Below are 20032 nucleotides of genomic sequence, written 5' to 3'. Positions count from 1 at the left end.
ACGGCCTAGGCGTGGAACAAGGCCAGCCCGTCGGAATGGACCCCGACGCGGGTGACGACGACGACATCGTCGAGGATACCGACGGGGCCCCTGCTCGCCCGTCGGATTCCCCTCTGCCAGCGCCGCGAGACAACTCGGCGGCCATTTTGTTGGCCATACAGTCCTTATGCACCGAGATAAGGACGAGGCAACCGTTACCGACGGAGGAACCTCTCCCGTCGGGGGATCCAGAACCGGGACCTTCTGGTGTTCCCCCTACCAAGAAAAGAAGGATCCATCCTCCTCCTCCTTTTCAACCGTCGCGCCCCGTCCAGCCCTCCTCCCCGTCCACCCGAGGGGATGATACGGGGACTGACACGGCAGCGACGGGTACGGACGACGAGGCATACGACGAGGATTTTCCGTCGTCGCCCCCCACCAGGGCTTCTCCGCCCGACGAGATCGGATCTTTCCACTCCATGATCTCCAGGGCTTCCGAGCTTTTCCAACTCTGCCCTGAGGAGAAGAAAAAGGAAGGCTTCCTTTATCAGCGGCGCGAGGCCAAGAGGAAGACGGTCCTCGCAGTGCCTCTGTTGGACGACATTTGGGATGAGGGCCTTTCCCTCCTCAAGAACCCTTCCACTACGCCAGCTAGAAGAGACCGGTACGAGAAAAAGTACCGGGTCCCGGACACGGCCCCCCTATGCCTCCGGGCGCAGCCTACCCCTGACTCCGTCGTCTCCGCGGCAGCCAGGAAGAAAGCGGGGGGGGGTGCGGCCTCCACATCGACTTCCCCGCCGGACGGCGAGGGAAAGAAATTGGATGCTATGGGACGTAGAGTCATCTCGTCGGCAGCGACGACGATTAAAGCGGCCAACGCCTTGGCTATCGTGGCCCGCTACGACAGGGAGCTCTGGTACAAGATAGCTCCCCTGCTGGATTTTCTGCCGGACGACAAGAGGGCGGAGGCCCTTGAGATCCTCCAGGAAGGTGAAGTGGCTTCTGACCACGCCATCACCGTGGCGACGGACATCGCCGACACTGGGTTCCGCCAGCTGGGCAACGGCGTTTGCCTTCGACGTCGTGGATGGCTCAAAGCTACGGACTTTCGGCAGGATGTCCAGACCAGAGTCCTGGACATGCCCTTCGACGGGAACAACCTGTTTGGGAAGACAGTGGACGATTCCCTTCAGGCCATCAAGGCGGATACTGAGACGGCCCGGGCCCTTGGAGTCCTGCAGCAACGACGGACGCCCTTTCGGAGCGGCGGAGGCAAGGGCGCCTCCAAAGGTTCCGGCGGCGGTTTCGCTTCCTACCGTCAAGCGGCCCGCTCGTCGTCGCAAGAGGCCTACAGAGGACGAGGCAAGTCTAGCGGACCCCGCCGTCGTCGCCAAGGAGGTCAAGGCGGCAAGGCCGCGTCCAAGCAGGATTGAACCGGCCGTGGGGTCGGGCCCCCACCGAGGCACCCCGGTGGGAGGCCGGCTGGCGGGCTTCGTCAGCGTGTGGGAGTCCATCTCCACCGACCGTTGGGTGCTGGACGCCCTGGCCCGGGGCCACGCGCTCGAGTTTCAAAGAAGGTGCCCGCGCGTCCCCCCCGTGGCCAGGAAAGAACTTCACAGGGCGCCATCGAACTCGTCCCAAAGAGGCTTCGGGGCTCCGGAGTCTACTCGCGATACTTCCTCGTGAAGAAGAAGACGGGAGGATGGCGCCCCATCCTGGACCTGCGACGGCTGAACAAGTTCATCAAGGCGCAGAAGTTCCGGATGGTCACCCTCCAGCACGTCCTGGGTCAACTGGAGGAAGGAGACTTCCTATCGTCGTTGGATTTGGAGGATGCCTACTTCCACATTCCCATCCTAAAGGGGCACCGAAAATTCCTCAGGTTCGTGGTCCAAGGGCGTCATTACCAGTTCAAAGCCCTTCCCTTCGGACTACGGTCGGCACCCAGGGTATTCACCAAGTGCCTCGCACCGGTGGCGGCGCAGCTGCGCCGCGAGGGGATTCACGTCTACCCCTACCTGGACGACTGGCTCATCCGCGCCAAGACGAAGGGGCTCGCCGTGGTCCACACGGCAAGGACCGTCCAACTCCTCACGGACCTGGGATTCTCCGTGAACTACGCCAAATCCCACCTGGTGCCCGCGCAAGTCGCACTGTTTCTGGGAGCGAGGCTCGACACAGTGTCCCTTCTGGCCTCCCCGTCGGAGGAGAGGACCAGGACCATCTTGGGCAAGGTGCAACGGATGTTGGTGGCCGACGCGGCCAAAGTGAGATCCATCAAGTCCCTCCTCGGGATGATGTCTTCCTGCATCTACCTCATTCCCATGTGCAGGCTCCGGATGCGCCCGTTGCAAGAATTCCTGGATGCGCGCTGGATCCAGACGACGGGCAGCTTCGAGGAAAGGATCAAGCTCGACGAGAGTTTCCGACGAGCGATACGGTGGTGGGGCACCCGCGCGCATCTGACGGCGGGCATGGACTTCCAGACCCCAGCCCACCAGGAGACTGTGACCACGGATGCCTCCCTGGAAGGGTGGGGAGCGCACACCGAAAATCTGCACACGAGGGGACTCCCGACGGAGAAGTCCCTGCATATCAACGTCCTGGAGCTCCGTGCAGTGTTTTGGGCCCTCAGGTCCTTCCTTCCGTCCCTCAAGGGCAAGGTGGTGAGGATCTTCACCGACAACACCACCACCATGTTTTACATCAGGAAACAGGGCGGAACCAGGTTCCCAGCGCTGTCCAAGGAGGCGCAGGACCTGTGGCATTGGGCCGTCGCCCAAGGGATTTTTCTGGTGCCGTTTCATCTGGCAGGGATAAAAAACACCATCGCCGACTCACTCAGCAGGGAGCTGCGCTCGTGCCACGAGTGGGAACTACGGCAGGATCTGGTGGATCGCCTCTTCCGACGGTGGGGCACACCCCAGATCGACCTGTTCGCGACGGCGACGAACACCAAGTGCCGGAGGTTCGCCAGCAGGTTTCCCCAGACGAGGAGCATGGGCGATGCTTTCTCGTTCCCCTGGGAGGGCCTGTTCCTCTACGCGTTCCCTCCCTTGCCTCTGCTAATCCGGCTCGTCAACCAGCTCAAGAGGTCACGGTGCAGGATGATCCTCGTCGCACCTGCGTGGCCGAGGCAGATATGGTTCCCGGACCTTCTGGACTTGTCAGCGTCCCCGCCGATCAAGCTGCCGGCGGACGCGGATCTACTCTCCAGGGAAGGAGGCGCCATCCTCCACCACGACCCGAAGTCGCTGAACTTGCAGGCCTGGCTCCTGCAGCGCTAGAGTTTGGAGGATACGACATACCGGCCGATTGCAGAGAGGTTCTTGCAAAGGCCAGGGCGTCCTCGACTCTTAAATGCTACGGACACAAATGGAAGAGGTTCTCTGTCTGGTGCCACGCACAGAAGATTAACCCTCTACGGATTACGGCTCCCCAAGTACTGCCGTACCTGCTGACGCTGGCCAAAGCTGGTTTGGCACACGCGTCCATCAAGATTCATCTTGCTGCGATCTCCCGATACACCAGAACCACAGGGCGGACGTCCTTGTGGTCTCATCGTCTGGTGAAAGAGTTCATGAAGGGACTGTTCAGATCGTTCCCGCCGGTGAAGGCTCCGGCCCCGGCGTGGGAGCTCAACGTGGTGCTGACCAAGCTCATGGGACCTCCGTTCGAGCCTCTGCACTCGGCCCCGTTGAAGTTTCTATCGTGGAAAACAGCTTTTCTTATGGCCATCACCTCCGCACGACGAGTGGGAGAGATCCAGGCCCTTTCCTGCAAGGCCCCGTACTTGACTTTCCACGACACGAGGGTAGTGCTCAGGACGCACCCCTCCTTCATGCCCAAGGTACCGTCGGACTTCCATCTCAACGAACCCTTGGTGTTACCTGTGTTCTTCCCGTCGCCTTCGTCGCCGGCTGAGAGGACTTTGCACTCGCTGGATGTAGCTAGAGCGCTGAAGTTCTACGTGGACCGCACGAAGGGGTTTCGGAAGACGTCACAACTCTTTGTGAACTTTGGACCTGTCAATCAGGGGAAGGCTCTCTCGAAGGCTTCCATCTCCAGATGGCTCTCCGGCTGTATCATGTACTGTCACCGGTTGGCAAACCGACCGCTGCCTGGCCGTCCGAGAGCCCATTCCACCAGAGCGATCGCAGCTACCACGGCGTTCCTATCTGGTGTGCCCCTGCTGGACATATGCAGGGCTGCTACGTGGAGGTCGACGCACACCTTCACGAAATTCTACTGCGTCGACCGGGATTCCAGGGAGGAGTCCAGGGTCGGCCAAGCAGTGCTGCGCAACCTGTTCGCCTGAGGTGAGCCTGGTGAGGAGGTAAGATGCTTAATGTTGAGTTGATGTGATGCTTAATGTTGAGCCTTTGCCACCTCCCGTGGTTGTGCATGTGTGTACTGCTATGTATTCTTTATTCATGAGCATGTGAATCCATGCCAGACCCCATGCTGGAGAAGGAACAAGTTACTTACCTGTAACTGTTGTTCTCCAGCATGGGTCTGGCATGGATTCACATGCGAACCCTCCCGCCTACCCCTCTGCGGCTCTTCACTTGGTCATACTGCCACTTCACGTGCTTCCAAATCTGAAGATGGCTGCCAGAGGCGGTGCTTAGGTAGAGGGCAGTCATTGGCTGTGGTCAGTATGACGCAGAGACCAGTGATTGGTTATTACTACGAAAGACAGATCAGAAACGAAACTGATACTGGTTTTTTCTTTACCGAGGATTCCCAGCCTGACGACGGGGAATATTCATGAGCATGTGAATCCATGCCAGACCCATGCTGGAGAACAACAGTTACAGGTAAGTAACTTGTTCCTTACCCCCAGTCCACAGGAAGCGCACCCTTCTATTTCCAGGCCAAAGAAAGCGACAAAGGGGAAAACCAAGGTCACTGGAAAAAAGAAAGGTATTGCACCTAAACCTGCTCAAAGGACAAGGGCATCCTTGGTCACCCCTGTGACCCTTTCCCCAGCTGAGGCTGTGTGGGAGGAACAACCAAACTCAGAAGAGTCAGCTACTGGTGAAACAGAGTTGGAAGAAAACCTTCCCTATGTTGAAGATCTGGATCCCAAAGACCATCCTTAGCTGCAAACTTTACTTGCAGAAGGTGGACCCTCCAGTGCAGACTTGAGCAGAGGTAAGAGAGAGTGTCTGTCTCTAGAAGGTCTTCACCAACAGACAGCTTCCCAGCTGGAACGGCAAGAGCCAGGGAAGCACAGGCTGTACTGGGAGGATGGCCTCCTTTACAGTGAGCCTATAGAGTCTACCCCAGGGGACTACAGAAGACTTGTACTGCCTCAGGAGGTGAGACCCCAGTTTCTACAGTTAGCCCACGATATTCCTTTGGCTGGTCACTTAAGTTTTAAGAAGACCAATGAAAGGATTACTCTTTATTTATTTTTTTTATTTTTTTTTGGATCACATTAGACCTTTACAAAAAGAGGAAAAAAATCAATTTGACAAATTTTACAAGTAAAATATATAAATCAAACATTTCAGACCCTCTTAACATGAAAAGAAAGATTTCAATTTTGGAAATTTGTTAAGGAACCTCTAGTACAAATTCATATTCTGTCCAAGAGGTAAGATATTAGGCATCCAACGATTCGAAGTCCAGCTTTCCATTTAGTCTCTTTATACTAATGTCCACATTGTCACTAGTTTCCGTGGATAATAGACCAATCTTTGTTAGGACCTGTCCTACTGCAATTGTTAGGGCAGTGTTATACCCCGAGATTTAGGAGGTTCCAAAAATGTTCAGAGAGCAAACATTCCACTGTATTTACAAACCTCGAAAAATAGATTATTCTAGTTTCCCAAGTTCCTTCACAATCTCTGGACAGATGCTGCAGATTTTTTTTTGTATCTCCACATATTCTACAAAAGATAATGGTGTTATGTTTTTGGCCTCTAACACTTAAAATTTCACCTGTGTGGATTAAGTGTAATCGTGTTCTAAAAAATGTTTCTAGAATCCTGATTAGGATGCTTTTGCAGATACTTTGGCAGTTCTCCCAGCTTTTTTTCCACAGTCATGAAGCTATTTGGTTTTGAACGCCGCATTTCTGCCACAGTTTTAATCCAGTCCATTATTTCTGTTTCTTTCTTAGCTTTCAGAGGGTTCTCTTTCAATGTTTCCAACGCTGAATCAGCCTCTATTAAAATGCTCATGACTTTTGCTTCCAGCTGTCGGAGTATCTTAGATCTGTCGAATTGAAGCTGTGATTTTATGTCCTTGTAGAGGGAGTTTTTCTGGGGGATTATTATCAGCCTATACAGTCAAAGTAATCTCCAACCCACTTGCTGCTGTAATGATTTTAGGCCAAGTTAAAACCTTAGGACAGGCATAGGGAGGCAATTATGCAAGCCCAGGGATCTTTTCCAAAGTTGACTTTCCACTTTTTGCCAGTTGATGTACCACAATGTTGGTTGTGCTTCCAACCCATAAAAGAGCACCAATACTATTTTTGCGGTGTAAAACATTTAGTGGCAGAATTGAAAATTTACAGAAGTCAGAGGATTTTTTCATTTGTGGCACCGCTTTCTCAACCTTCTGTCTCATTTCTGTTTCCGATTTATTAACTGATGGTGAGGAGAGCACCGGATAACCCGAATAAACTAGCTCTTCTGTTCTCCCAATTGCCTCTCCTTCGAAGAACCATTTTCCATAGTTCATGATCTTTGCCGGATGTTTCAACACTAGAATTTTGGATTTCTTTAGGTTTATCTGAAGTCCATTCATTTTGGAAAATGCACTTAGGATTACAACATCTATTGAATGGCCTATCGCTGTCCTATAAAACAGGACGATATCATCTGCATAGGCGAGCCAAAAAATGTTGGTGGAATTTAATTCTGGGCTCGCCATCGTCCAGGATTGCAGAAAGGCCCCTAGGTCTGACGAGTACAGATTAAAAAAGAATGGCTCCCAGGCAACCTTGTCTCACACCTTGTTCAACACTGATTGAGTTGGTAAGATGACAAGCCTCATCCAATCTTACCATCAACGAGGTGTCCTTATGTAACTCAATTAGTATTGATAGCAACCTTCTTGGTAGTCCCCAGTCTGTTTGGCCCACAGTTTCCCTCGTATTACTAAATCGAAAGCCTTTGAAAAATCTATCCAGGCTCCGTATATCGGGCCCTCCCCATGGTCTTTAGAATATTCTGCTAGGAGGTTCAGGGTTAGACCGTTTAGTGTTGTGGACATGCCACATCTGAACCCTATTTGAAATTTTGATGCGATATTTGATGTTTTAGCCCAGTCCTCGATGTCCAGGAGGGCGATCGGCTTATCATTCTCTGGCTGTGATCTACCACCCCCCACCCCCTTAAAGAATGGTTTAACAACTGCTTGCTTCCATGAGGCAGGACATCTTTTTGACTCTAGTATCTCATTGAAAAGGTTGTAAAGGAGATTTGCCCATGTTTCTACATTATCTTTTAAGGCCCGCTGCCTTTGATGTTGAGGCACTCAATGAGTTCTTCTATTAAATTTGTCGTATTTGAGTTTGCATTGTGCAGTTTCCTGTTTCCCTCCTTTATAGTCTGATATATTTTTGAAGTTCTTTGTGAGGTAATCTATCCAGCTTTTTTCAGTTACCAAATTGCATTGGATACTTTTGGCACCTGCTTTCTTCCCCGCTTTGTTTATCTTTGACCAAAAGTTGCGTGTACTATTTTTGCAAAGGGCTGAAAGTATCTGTTCATTATCTTGTTGGATCCTCAGTGCTTTCCTTGCTCTGGACCATTGTTTATAACCTCTTTTGAGTTTTTGCAGTTCTCTTCGTTACTCTATTTGATTTATGTTTTTCTTCAAATGTCTGCATCTCTCCTTAGGCTTTTTTTCCGTTCCCAGGTTTCTTCATCAAATGAGTGTTGATGGTGAGTTATTTTCTGCGGTACCCCTGTAGTTGGTGGATAGACAGACCAAATAAATGACTTAAAGCATTCAGGCCTGCAGTTTTCCTTTTGTTCTTTAAGAGGGATGTTGTTCAGTTTTTTATTTAGCTTTTTTCCCTCTTATATTTTACCAATACTACTTTGCCTTTTCTCACAGTTGGATCATGGGCGTATTTTTCCGACTCTATTTTCTTGGGGTTTTGAAAACTAGCTTTTAAGCGAGCATGGTCACTCCCTTCTCCCCATATGGTCTCCATTACTATTTCCTTTGTAGAACTTCTGAAACAAAAAAATAGTCCAGTGTGGCGAAGGAGTTTCCTCGCATCCAGGTTGGTCTTGATGGATTATCTCCCCGAGTTGAGCCATTTATCATGTAAAGACCCCGAGAGTTTAAGTAATTTACCCATTGCATTCCTGCCTTTGACTTTTTTGCCCATTTTGAGTCATTGTTGGGGTCCTGTGGTGTTAGGCATTGTGCATTCAAGTCACCTCCCAAGATCACACTGGCCTCACCATGAAACAATGCAGTCTTTTCCAATACTGAGGTCCACTTCAGATTAAAGTTTTGGAGGCTAATTTGTGCTTGGTTCCAATACACGTTTATTATTACAAGGTACAGATGTCCCTCTGTTTGCACTCTTATTTTGCTTGCAAGAATACCATCTCCTTTATGTAAGAGCATAACCTCTTTTCTCAATGAGTAATTGACACCAAGTAAAAGCCCTCCAGATGGTCGGCCTTCTGGTTTTTGAATTGCTGGTACAGTAAATATTGTAAAACCTTCCATTTCTATTGGATGCGTATGCCAAGTCTCTTGAAGTAAAATGACATCAGAATTGAAAGAGCTTTCCTTCTGCAATTTTCTTTGAAAGAATTTGGTCCACAGGTATTCCAGCTTGTGATGTTTATTTCACCTTGCCTAAAGGTTCTGTTGCCCCAATCCCAAACTTTGAAGTACCTGCATAAGGATCTCTGGTAGCGCCGCTAGCGTGTTAATTTTCAAGTCTCCATTATTCTCCTGGGTGTTCGCACATGCTTTCTGGTTTTCGAAGTCCGTAGCTCTTAAATTTGGCTCTTCGGAGGCAAGACTCCCACTTTCTTTTTCTCTCAGTAATTCATTCGGGAATGTTTCCAAGATTTGGAGATTAACTTTTTCTAGTTTTTTTTAAATTATATTTTATTGCTTTCCATGCCTTTAGTGATGCAAACCTTACCTCTATCAGTTTCGAGTTGTTTCTGCTTGGAAACTTTACATATTCTAGATCTCCGGATCCTAAAAGAAAGAGGTTCGGGACTTTATTGAAGTAACCAAGCACAGCCCTCCTGCAGAATTTTATTCAGCGCCCTGAGCCAACATTTTGGTACAGTGTTTTCTTGTTCTTCCAGTTTATCCGCCAGTGGCTGAATTTGTGGGTTCTCCTCCAGACTGTCCATATTTGTGCGATCTTTTGTTTTTTCCTTATGGTCATCTTCTATTTCCTTCATTTTGCCTTGTCCATTTTTAGTTTCGACCTGCGTGGGAGCAATTATATTTCCGTGAGATGCTTGTTTTATTTTTATAGATGGTTCTATTGCAACAACTATTTCTTTTTCAGTAGACTTGTGCTTTCTTTCCCCAGAAATATTGGGGCCCACGGAGGTCCCTTTATTGAAGGGCAACTTTTGATGCCAAAGTTCCCCCTCTTTTCTTCTATTTTCTCTGGGAGATTTGTAGAGCTCTCGGCCCCTGTGTCTATGCTCTGTGGAACTTCTATAGGAACTGTCTGCAGGCCCACATTGACATTCTTTTTCTTTTTGGGATTCAGATCTTTCTTTTTGTACATCGAATCTGTAACCTCTTTGTCTACTTTGTTTTTTTTCCTTCACATCTGTCGTAGGCTTTCCATTTTTTTCAAGGGTTTTTTTCGTCTTTCATTAGTTATATCCTGACCTTTGTCTCCAAACTCTTCCTCTGATGTTTCTTCCTGGATTGTGATTACCTTCTCATTACTTTTTATGGGTTCGACACTTACCAAATTTGTTGCCTTTTTTTTGCTGTCTTCGAAGGGCAACTGGAAATGCCATTGTTCTCTTTGCCTCTTTTTTCTTTGCTTTCCTTCTTCCCTTGGATACTTGCTCACCAGCTTCTATCCAATCTAGGGACCTTGCATTATTATTTTCTAATGGGAAACCCCTTGTTTAGATGTAAGGGGTTCGGTTACTCCATCTTCTTCTTCTCCTATGACGTGGTCCAGTCTTCTAAATTCTTCCAGGACAGATTCCGAGAGGGGGGTGTCATCAAAGAAGTCAGTTCCATGATCTTCATTATAGGAGCCTTCTGAGCCCCCTTCCTTCATTGATCTTTCAACCTTTAGTAAGGATAATATTTCTAGCAGTAGGCATTTCTGCTTCTCTTCCTCCTCTCTATTTCTTGCCAAAGTTATTTCAATGGCTGATAGCCTTGTTTTGCGAGGTCCACCCTCTGCTCTTTCAATGATGGTATAATTACTGTATGTATTGTTGAGGTAATCACCACTATTGCTGGTTCTATACAGGCTGTTTCTCTGGTCAACTCCAAGAGTTCCAGCTTGTAGTTGTACGTCCAATTTCAATCGATCAAAGACTGTTACCAGGGAGTTTAATACAAAGTTCAAAGCTGCTGAAGTAGCAGTACTCCAATTCTTCAAGGCCTCTTCTTCTGTTGTAAGCTTAAAGTCTTGAGCTACTTCCATAGTTGTATCAGTTACTTCTTTTCCAGTGTTTTGGACAAGCATGGGTGTCCACCCCCCTGCCCCCCCTTTCCAGCTCCTTCCCTCATTGTGTCAAATATTACATCGGTTACAGTAATGTTCACTTCTTGCATAATCGCTGGGGGGGAGATATTTTCTAGGCGAGAGCTCCTTATCTTTACTACCTGTAGTGATTTTGCTCTTATAATGGGTATCATTCTCACTTTGGCTTTGTTTTTTTCCGCCAAAATGTTCCTCAATTTTCCTTTGAATTTTATTGGTAGTGGTAGTATACCCCAACCCACACTTCCATGAATGTGCAATATCAAATGGGGTACTAGAAGTTGACAAGAACCCTATGTGCCCCCCATGCACCTGCGCTGCAGTTATGTTAGTCGCAGCCAAGTTTAGAGTGGGAGCGCTATGTGATGTTAAATCTGTATCTTGGGTTACTAGCTCCTCTGTATAGGAGCCATCCCATTCGGGGCATCTATGATCATCTTGTAGGGCTTTGCTGCGCAACTTCATATTTAAAACTTAATTGGTGAGCCAACAAAGTTGTATAAAAATAAAAATTGGGCGCTTGCGCAGGTATAGTTAAATGGCTGAAATTTTGACCTATCGCTTTAAGATGTGGAGGTCCTCGAGTCAAAGGTCGCAACAAAATGTGTGCCCCGCAGTCCCCAAGGAACAGTTGCCCAGAATCAAAATTAATTTGAACCTTTCTTGATGATCAAGTCAATATGGATAGCAAGTTGTACTTGATGTAGTTTGCCCATTTAAATTGTATTAAAGAATGGAAGAGGGATAGCTCATTTGCTTACCCTGTTCGTCCGTGTAGAGGATGACTTACTTCTGACTGCGACCAGACGTAGTTGCTCCTGCGGCCATCGGCAAAGCAGGAAACACAGAAGTCGCCCTTTACGCGGCCCGGCTTCACTCTTTATTTCTACTGGCCTAAGATGGGGTCTGATGTAGATAAATACTGTAGAAGCTATCGCACTTGTCAGACATCTGGCAAGAGTGGAGCCAAGGATGTGGCACCCTTGGTGCCCCTCCCAGTGGTGGCTGTTCCTTTTGAGAGGGTGGGGATTGACATTGTTGGTCCGCTAGACCCTCCAACTTCAGGCAACCAATTTATGATTGTGGTAGACCATGCTACCAGGTACGCTGAAGCCATACCTATGAGAAATGTTACTGCTCGGGCAGTGGCTAAGGCCCTCCTTAGTATCTTTACCAGGGTTGGCTTTCCTAAGGAGGTCATCACTGACTGGGGGTCACATTTTATGTCCCACTACATGCAGACCATGTTGGAAAACTGTGGAGTGACCTACACATTCTCAACAGCCTACCATCCACAAATCAGTGGGTTGGTGGAAAGGTTTAACAGAACTATGAAGAGCATGATGGGTGTTTTAGAGAAACCCCTTAGAATAAAGTGGAACGTTCTACTGCCATCCCTTCTCTTTGCTTGTAGAGAAGTCCCTCAGGAAGGGGTTGGCTTCAGCCCTTTGAACTGGTCTATGGTCATCTGGTTAGAGGCCCCTTTGGCCCAGGTCAAGGAAGGGTTGGAGAGTGCTCCTTCCCTCAAGCCAGTGAGAGTCACTGACTGCTAGGTCTCCAGAGGAGAGTGTCACTCATGATGACAGAAGCGTCCGAATACTTAAAATCACGTCATACTCTGGTCAAACATTGGCATGACCAGAAGGCCAACATAGTGGAGTTTACTCCGGACCAGCTAGTTCTAGTTATGGTGCCTACAAGGGATAGGGCCTTACAGGACAAATGCATTGGACCCTTCAAGGTTGTGGGCAAGCTTGGAGAGGTCAATTATTTAGTGGACTTTGGCAATCCCAAGAAGGCCCCTAGGGTCTATCACACTAACGTCTGAAGGCTTATGTTTCCAGACCAGAACTGACACCATGCTTGACCCCTTTGGGCTAGCATGATATTCTCACTTATTTATTTATAGCGCGCACCAGACCTGAGGGTATTTGGGCGTGGAAAAGCAAGAAGAGGATTGTCCAGCTTAAGTTACAATGCTGTGCATTATATTACAGTACTTACAATTATAACTTACAGTACAATAGTGGACAATACTAAGAATTATCACTGGTGTCAGTCTCCCTGTCAACAGCAGGGGTTACCGGATGTAAGATTGCACATAAAGGAAGAGGTCAAGAAGATGCTTGATCTTGGGGTAATAAGCCATCTACATGTCCACGGGCTAGTCCAGCTATACGAGTGCCAAAAGCAGGAACCAAGGAGTTGAGACTCTGTGTGGACTATAGAGCTCTTTATGCAGTCACCACGACTGATGCCAATCCTTTACCCAGGACAGATGAGCTGGTGGACAAACTTGGTTCAGCCAAGTTAATCAGTTCATTTGATCTGACCTGAGGTGTTGGGGAGAATTCTCAGAAATGTGCTAATTCCACCCACCTTGGAGACCCCCAGAAACTTTGCTGGATTTTGAGGACTTGATTTTGTTAACCTGGAGAGAGTGAGACCCTTTTTCCCCACTTATGTATTTTATTGTGGTTTCTGAACGTTGTTTCTTTTGGTTATGGAGTCTGAGAAACTCCATCGGCATCATCTTTTACATTGTGTCACGCATCACCTTCAGTGCAGTGGCACATGGAAGTCTTTCAAATTTCATATAGGTTTAAATTCCTTCTCTGGGATAAACTACTGTTTCCCAGAGCAGCGGTGTTGCTATTTCCGCTAGCCGCGAGGAGCTGACACCGAAGTGCCACTTGTTGGAAAGATTGCCGGTTGCGAGCGGTGACCGTCCCATTGCAGTGCAGGAGTCCCCAGAAGTCCTCCCTCTTGTCCCCGTGACTGAGGCCCAGGAACACGGGATCTACAGAGCTGTACTGGAACAAAAGCCAGCCAAAGCCCCTTTCTTCTAACCAAAGGTACTGTAAAGTATAAGAGAACTTGCCTCTTGTTGTGTAACCTCACTTGTTCAGTTGAGACTTGTCGTGGTTGCTTTTGTAGAGTTACTATCAACTTTTTTACCTCACAAGCCTAATCGGCTTGTGGCCCTGCTTTGAAATCTTCTTTTCTACAAAGACTTCTAAAACATTGTGCAAGACTTTTACCTACCTACAAGAAGTGCTTCAGCTCACCTAGACTTTTGATCAATTGACTTTGGACTGGCCTGGCTCCCTGAATGACTCTTCTTCCCTCTGACTTTGTGTTTGGTCTTCCTTACAGGAAGGGGTTAACTAACTTTGTATTGGGGGTGGGGGGGTTCGAAGGCACTTCCCTGCTTCAGAATATTTCGGTGAGCTCTTGTGACCTTTTTCTTTGACATACTCTTAAGTCTGGTTCTAAATGCAAACAGTTGTATATTAATGTCCACAGTGTCCTAGTTACTAAGGTGTCTGTGTGCCATCCCAAATGGTTACTTGCTGATTTAGAGAAACTAACAGTGTGTATTTTGGAGTGTATGTGTTACTATTATACTGCCCTTCTGAAGAAAGCTTACTCAAACTGACTGTTAAATATATTAATTGTTTTAATCAAGAAACCTTGTGTGTAAGAGTTTATATGAATACTTGTCACTGTGAATCTCTGTGCAACTCCCCTACAGCTCACATTGACCCCTCTTGAGATGGGCCTGGCTACTCGACCACACTACCAACCTGTGTAGTACAGACTTATACCAAAGGTTGGGTTCCTATTGCCAGGAGGTGAGGGTTGTTGTAGTGCACGCAAAGGGTACTGCATACAATCTTGCCTAACGAGTGCATAGTCTTTAAGCCGGACCAGAACTCGAGGAAGATCCCGGGGACCCTCCTGAAGCAGGACGACCCAAGACTAAGTTACCCCACCAGATCCTCGGTGGTGCTGTTTGCCGGTAGCTGAAACTGTGAAATGCTGCGGATCTGAAGAGCCTGTAGCCGCCGCCGACCTTCAAACTGCAGTGCAGGAGTCCTCCAGACGTCCGCCCTCTTGTCCCCACCACTAAGGCCCAGGAACCCTGGATCTGCAAGACTGCAACAGAACAGAAGCCAGCTGGATCTTCCTCTTCAAACGTAAGGTACTGTTTTGACTAAGGGGGTACTTAACTCTTGTCAGTAGCTTGCATCATCTCACTTTGGAATTGCAGTAGCTGCTTTTTGCAAAGTTGATTCCAGCTCTGCCCCTCACAAGCCTCACAGCTTGTTGCCCAACAGTGATTCTATTACAAACTCTAAACTTTGTGCAAGACTTTTGTGCTATCTAAAGAAGTGCCTCGGCTCCATAGACATTGTTCAAATTGACTTTTGCTGTCCTGGCTCCCTGCCCATTGACTTTGATTCTAACTGTCTCTCATAGGTGGTGCATACATTTAACTTGTATTGCTGGCAAAGATCTAATCTAGACTTCATTGGGCGATTGAAAAGTTTTCACATGCTCTGAGAACCTGTTAAACTTAATTGAAGTCACCTCAGGGTATAGGAAGTGTGTGTGAGGCATCCCAAAAGGGAATTTACTTGCTTATCTTAAATCTGAGGAAGTGTTATGAAGTGTCTTTTCATTGTTGCATATTGCCCCTTTTTAAAGAAGGCTTACTTAAAACTGACAGTTAAATAATTACTTTATACCCCTCCACCCCCCTCTGCCAGAATGGTAGAAGGGCTAACAAAGCACAACTACGCTAGAAGTGCCGAAAAAAGAAGGAAGCCCCCAAGTTAGTACTTGTGTGCCCCTATTGTGCACTACCAGGGCTATGGACACAGCCTGTGGGCGATCGAAAAATCACACTCTCGTTGGTAGAACACGTCCAATGCCACCAGCCATAACTAGGAGGTTGTCTATGTGACTAAAAAGTCACAGGAGCAAAGAGAAGGGGGGATACTAGGTATCCCTTTGGCACTCCACATAAGGTGCCTTCTGCAAATCTCTGACTGCAACGTTTTTAGGAGAGATGCTAAGTATCCTGAAGAACTGAATTTACTGTAGTTACTCTAGGATAAAGAAAATAAAGGAGGACACAAAGAGTGGCCAGCAACACTACCCATATGGAGCTGTGTGCTGCAATAGTAAAATACAGATGCCTTAAAGGGGTATAGAGAAAAATAGACTCCATAGGACAAATAAGGTACAGAGAACAGAGTTCCAAAAGACAGAACCCATAAGAATGAATGAGTGGGAAAAGGCTCCACTCACTCAGGATAAAAGAAAAAGGCCCGGAAATCCAGGGATGAAGCATAAAAATATTACATTTCCCTAACACGGACTGTCTAAGCAAGCTAAATTGTGTTCTATACAGTGTGAACTCATTGGAACCCCTGACCTCACTCACTCTCCAATGATTAAGCCTCGATTGCTCTCTGCAAAACCCAAAAGTCTTCCTGTTCACCATAACTAGCTTGGCCTTCTAAAATTTTAGAAATCCATCTGAACAGCTACTCACTATGCATTCTGCAGACAGGTTCTAATGTCCAATCGAGTTTGGATGTTCCATTTGTCCAAGCGCTGCTGCACAGCATTTTTGCATAATACCAGGCGGCTAGTAGCTACCTCATCCTAATAGCACCGAAATGCATCACAATCATTACATGACACAGGAGAACAGGCAACTGAATGCATTGATTTCTACAAGTTACCATTGTGGCGGATACTCTGTTTCTCCTTGTTGGGTATGATTTTCATAGAAATGGTAAATATTCCTGACCTGGGTCAACCCCAGAACCTTTTGCTTTACTAGTGGGATAGTTTTCCTTAATACCTCTGAGTGGGAATCTTTTTCCACCTTCACAGAATCTTTTACTCTTCTTTTTTTTTTCTTTTTTTTTTATGGGTGTCATTTTTTTGACTCTCCATAGTGTCTTTTTAAAGTTACCCTCTAACAACTTTTTGGCAGCAAGTGCCTGTTGTTGCTGGGTTGCCCTAGGGGCTCCCCTTTTAATTTTCTTTTGCTAACCTTGAGAGAACTACAGTTCCCAAGGGTAGAGACGATCTTTGGATTCCTTTTACATTTTATTTTGTGAAACCAGCACACCCCACCTTATGTTGAGGGCTGGGGAGATGCAATGTATCCCCTTTCACATTAAAACTGTAGCAATTCTGTTACAGGGACACGCTTACCTTCAATGGCTGGTGGCAGTGATACCTTGTATTAATTTGGTACACCTATACCACGGGCTGTGGTCACAGCTGCAGTACAGGCACCTAAGGGTGCTCATTTGACCAAAATGGCCCAGTCTTCTTTTTTTCACCATTTTAGTGTTTGTCCTTTTTTGTTCCTTCCCTTGACATCCAGGGCGGGAAATATCTTTGTATGATTTATATCTTTGGCGGGAGTCCCCTGGACTCCCCGCCCATGCTCCAGTCTGTGAGGGCAGGAAGCGAGGGAGGAGTCCAAAACTCCACAGCCCTTTGTCTTGTGGGGGGGGCGCGACTGTCCTGACTGGACAACCAGACCGCCCCCTCTTGTAAAATGCAGGGAGATGATGCAGAAGTTGTATTGTAATTACTGATACTGCGAACCTGGAAACTGAAGACTAGTCGACCACTGGAACCAAAACCGAAGAGGAGGATGAAGGATAAGCAGCAGAAACGATTTCCAGCGACCAGAGAGCCTGCTGTAGCCCTTCCTTCCAATCGCGACCTGGGGACTCCGAAAACGACGACCCAAAGCCTGGTGAGTTCGACTAGACTCAAGAAGACCTGCATTTTGAGCCATCCCACGCATTGCTGCAACCTTGCGTTTTTGTAGTACCCTGGGACCTCAAGCCATTGTGTGGTGCACGGTCTTCCGAATTCCGAACCTATCTTGACCCTGCCTTTTGGACACTGGATCCTGCTGACCTCCCTGCCCCCTTCTGCCACTGAGAACACTCATGCTCCAAGAATAAGGGAAATACTTTTAAGGGATTAGGCCTTTTGCGTAGAAACGAAAATAAGTGTTTTTACAAGGAATTCACTTTTAGAGTTGGTTGGTAACTGTAACTCTAAGAGTGAACAATTAAAAAAAGTTCTTCCTTATCTTGGATGTGTGATGCACTATTCTTAAAAGTATGGTTAACATCTTTTCTTTCCCTAGAAGCTGTTTTGCCATTCTAATAGAAAGTAGATGTGAAGGTATATTACTCCCCCTTGATTAGTGTGTGTCTCTTCTCAAAAGTAATATGTTGGTTTCACCAGATTATTCCTGCAGGGTAATTGGATGAGTGTCCTCCAACTGTTGGTATCACCAGATTAGTCCTGTTAGGATAATTGTATGAGTGTCCCCCAACTGGGTCTTTCTTCCCCTGACTTGCTGTTAGCCTGTCCAGAATGAGTCTGTATTAGGTTGTTGTTGCCTACCTAGAATAACTTTGTCATTCAGTAAAGTGTAACATTAAGGTTTACTTTCCCTTTGCTATCTAACCCAGTCTGTGGTTCTAACTGTCCCTTATAAGTCCTACATCATTTGCTTGTATAGTTGGGAAGGATCTAACCTGGACCCCTTGGGAGATTGAAACATTATATGGGTTTTACTTACCTTAAGTTAGCGGTGTGCCATCCCAAAAATAAGTGACAGGAGTTACTGCTTACCTCAAGCTGTGTTTCACTGATCTCAAAAGCACCTGTAATTGAAAATTACATCCTTAGGTTTTACTCACCTAGTATAACTGTGTTATCACAAAAGGAGTTAAAGGTTTTTACTGTACCTGGAATAAGTGTTCCACTACTCACACAAAGTATATTGTCCAGTTGACTGATTATTTGATTTGTACTGAGCGTCACTGTACAACTGATAGGGTCTACTGCCCTTGCATTACTGAATGTAATTGTGAAAGTAACCGTTGGTTTTTACTCACCAAGAATAGGTGTGACCTATACAGAATGTGTATGAAAATGTTTTGACTTCCCTAGAAAAACTGTTGTGTTCCAAATAAGGTTTATACTTTGGTCTGTGTACCTTCAAGTATAGAGTTGTGTTTTCTTAATTGTGATTTCATATAATGTGTTGGTACTTATTTACCCCTAGATTTATTTGGGCCTACCTGTATTTAAATAAATCCTTTATTTTTATACACAGTGTTTCAGGGTTTATTTGGACCCTATGTATTACAATTTAATTTGTACTGATTCTACAGCCCTCTCTCCATCCTAAGATAAGGCTGGCTCTTTCTATGCTGCCGTGAACTCCGGTGTTACAGCCTAGTACTAAGAGTGGATTCTTATACTGTCCCAGTTGATTAGTTTTACTAAGCCCTTAGCTGCACTTCAGAAAAACTGTCCTAACACTCCTGTATCCCACTTTCCTCAAGGCACCACAGTCGTCATTGCATTCCCAGATAGGGAGACAAAAATAGGACCATTGGCCACTGGCCTGTGCATAGTGTGCTAGAGACCGACTATTGTGAACCGACTTCCATTTCATATTAGTGTAGTGCTGTTCCATTGCCGTTAATTTTAGATGAGGTCATGTTAGTCTGCAGTAACCAGGACTTATGACCACTAGTTTGTCATGACAGTGACAAGCCTTTACTTACTTGGGTGACAAAGCCAGATGTGTTCAGCGCATCGCATATACAATCCTACGGATGCTTTGCTAAAGGACACCCATAGTCATCTTTTAGTCATATTCCCATACATCATCAAATGTAAGAGGTCTGTCTATTGATCATATTCTTTTTATTTGAACAATTTTAGTTTTAATTTTTCTGCTCTATTTTTGACCAAAAAGTGTAGATGGTAAATTAGGGTTATTCAGTATTGTTTTAGTGGGGGCTTTGGGTGCAGTCGGAGGTGCTGAGGGGTCTCACCCACCCCTCATTCGATAACAAGAAATCAAGCAAAGAAAGGTAAACTAAAAAAAGGATCATTAGAATTTTTACTTTCCATCAACATAGCTTAGAATTTGATAAGCAGCTCCAAAACCTGTTTCGTTGAAGTGGAGGTAAGCTGTGGATCAGATATGCTCACATCGACTTTCTTCATGAGTTTTGTACAGTCTCAAAATCGGGCCTTTCGAACTGCTTCAGAGGATTTCGCAATACTGTTAATATTACGCACATGGGAAATATTCAATTCATCAACCCTTAGTTCAGTTGTTGGCTCTCTCCTTGGCACATTACCTCTGCAAATTGCAATGCCATTCCTCTCGGCTTTTGCATCCAGTGTTGTGCTATTTTCAAGTATGAAACTTTGTGCATATCTCACTCCCCGTATGCAGTCACCCCCACACTGCGGAACATCACGCAGTGTACACAGTGTACTTGGGTGCATCAGTTTGCAACATACAGCTAATAAGATCTGTCCAAGCACATTCTTTGAAAATGTACAACATACTGAGGTCATGCACTTATCTCCAAGATTGATATAATTCAGGAAAATGTTTTCCTTTTTTTTAATTGTGCTTTCTTTCATCAGTATATCTTTATTTTAAAGTGCTGCTTATTCACCATGGGAATATGGTGTGAATGTCCAGCATCCTAA

General features: G+C 46.6%; 1 protein-coding gene across 6 annotated transcripts in view; it reads left to right on the top strand.

Moving 5' to 3' along the window:
- Positions 1 to 20032, top strand: part of EP400 (E1A binding protein p400) — a 1542855-nt gene that overhangs the window by 1478790 nt on the left and 44033 nt on the right. The gene's annotated exons all lie outside the window — the stretch shown is intronic.

The sequence above is a fragment of the Ambystoma mexicanum genome, chromosome 10, assembly GCF_040938575.1.
Source record: "Ambystoma mexicanum isolate Mex_15411 chromosome 10, UKY_AmexF1_1, whole genome shotgun sequence".
Classification (NCBI taxonomy): domain Eukaryota; kingdom Metazoa; phylum Chordata; class Amphibia; order Caudata; family Ambystomatidae; genus Ambystoma; species Ambystoma mexicanum.
The sequence above is the reverse complement of the archived record's forward strand: the minus strand, read 5'-3'. Positions and strand labels throughout refer to the sequence as shown.